We start from the raw sequence: 2,500 nt of genomic DNA, 5'->3' as shown, positions 1-2,500 counted from the left end.
GTTATAAATCTTTTTTTTACTTGGTCTGAGGAAATATTAAAATTTTATGAGATAGGATTTTAGAGTTTTCTTAAGCTGTAAGCCATAATCAGCAATATTAAAAGAATAAAAGGCTTGCAATATTTCAGTTGATTTGTAATGAATCCAGAATGCATGACATTTTTGTTTTTTTAATTGCATTACAGAAAATAAAGAACTTTATCACAATATTCTAATTTTCGGAGACAGTCCTGTATATATATATATAAGAATATAGTTTTTCAAAATTATTTAAATTATTTTTTTTAGCATTTATATAAGAAAAATATATATTATAAAAATTAGATAGATATATATATAAAAACATTGTTTTTCTAATTTAATTTAATTGTTCTTTCTTACATTTATATAATAAACATATATTTTATAAAAATTCTTTATATATAAAAATATTGTTTTTTTATTCAATGTTGTTCTTTCTTACATTTTTATAACAACAATACATATTATTAAAATTATATATATAAAAATATTGTTTTTTACATTTAATTTACTTGTTCTTTCTCACATTTATACAACACAAATATATATTATAAAAATGATATACATATTGTTTTTTATTAAATGTTGTTCTTTCTTACATTTGTATAATTATAAAAACGACATATATATATAAATATATATATATTCTTTTTCCTCTTCTTTTTTACATTTTGTTGTTTATTTTTTTAATTTTCACGCGAGAAACATTTCACAGTCGACTCTCAGAAAAGACGTTTTAATATCAACACTTGATGAATAAAAGTTAAATATAAATAAAGAACACTGAGAGAATAATGTCTCAAGCTGTGCTGAACGTTAAGAACATTTCGAGACGTGACATCACAACATAAACAATCAACAGCAACGTAAACAATCAAGAACAAAGTAAACAATAACGTGTGGAAGCTGGCGGCCGTTATCTGAGATGGAAATGAACGCAAAGTTTCTGTCAGGAAAAGGAGGTGAAGCACTAAGTGACGTGTAAAAACAAAGAGTTAACACACACACTCACACACTCACACACACACACACACACACACACTCTCCATCTCGGCTGTGTTTGCTTCTCTGAATTATTAAAAAGACAGAAAACAAAAACAGCCCAGAGAAAAGAAAGGAGAGAGCAATCCTTCCCTCTGTTTCCATCTCCTCCTTTTCTTCAGCTGACCCGGCAGACGGGCCGATAGAGTTACTCGTTTTATTCTCTCTCTCCCTCTCCCTCTCTCTCTTTCGCTTCTCTTCTTTTATTTCACTCGGAGTGACTCGAGCGTCTTTTCATCGTCCGCCCTGGTTTCCTCCCAGAGACACGCACACCGGCCTGGGAAGCTCCCCGACACAAAGAAGGGAACGAGGGAACGGGCGAAGGAGGGGAAGGGAAGCCAGGGAGGGCGAGAGAAAGAGATACTCAGGGCGAGGAGGAGAGGCGGAGAGGAGGAGAGGAGGAGAGGCGTTCTGGGGTCTGACGGCTGAAAGTGGATCTGAGCTGCGTGTCTTTCACAGGAAAGAGAAGGAGAGAGAGAGAGAGGGAATGAACACATGTAGGAAGAGGAGAAGGAGAGAGGAAGTGAGGGAGGAAGTATCCGGATACTTGACATCTGTAGAAATACTGTAAGAGTAAATCAATGTAACCAGGAAGTAACTTCTACTATTACACATCATGAGGTTATTACTTGATAGTTATTACGATATAATTATTATTTTATAATTATTACTTTATAATTATTACTTTATAGTTATTACTTTATAATTATTACTTTATAATTATTAATATATAATTATTCCTAGATTATTATTACTTCATAATTATTACTTTATAATTATTACTTTATAATTATTACTTTATAATTATTTATATATAATTATTACTATATAATTATTACTTTATAATTATTACTATATAATTATTACTTTATAATTATTACTTTATAATTATTACTTTATAATTATTTATATATAATTATTACTATATAATTATTACTATATAATTATTACTTTATGGTTATTATTCAGAATTTTAGTTGAACTATTGATTATTGATCTATTGGTTTGACATTAATACCATTATTATTAAAACAGTAACATTGTTAACACGATTACTTCTATATTAACATTCTTAATATTATTCCTTATGTATTCACATTATTAACATCGTTACTTATATATTAACATTGTTTCTATTGTTTCTTTTACATTAATGTTCATATTTTTTAAATATTCTTAACATTGTTACTAATATATTAACGTTGTTAATATTGTTACTAATACATCAGAAAGAGAGAAAACATGAGAGAGGGAGGGAGAAATGGGAGGAAGGAGAGATAATAAAAGGCAGTGAAGGAGAGGAGAGAGCCAAGAGAGGGCGAGAGAGAGAGAGACAGAGGGAGAGAGAGAGAGGTAGCGAGAGAGAGAGGTAGAGAGAGAGACAGAGGGAGAGAGAGAGAGGTAGAGAGAGAGAGGTAGAGAGAGAGAGAGAGAGAGA

The 2,500-nt window shown here is 30.3% G+C and overlaps 1 protein-coding gene across 2 annotated transcripts in view; it reads left to right on the top strand.

Annotated features, from left to right (window-relative positions):
* The window catches only part of dachb (dachshund b), an 84,805-nt gene that overhangs the window by 66,828 nt on the left and 15,477 nt on the right, over positions 1 to 2,500 (top strand). The window lies entirely within an intron of this gene.

The sequence above is a fragment of the Pseudoliparis swirei genome, chromosome 21 (genome assembly GCF_029220125.1).
Source record: "Pseudoliparis swirei isolate HS2019 ecotype Mariana Trench chromosome 21, NWPU_hadal_v1, whole genome shotgun sequence".
Taxonomy (NCBI): Eukaryota; Metazoa; Chordata; class Actinopteri; order Perciformes; family Liparidae; genus Pseudoliparis; species Pseudoliparis swirei.
This window is presented reverse-complemented; position numbering and strand designations above follow the sequence as displayed.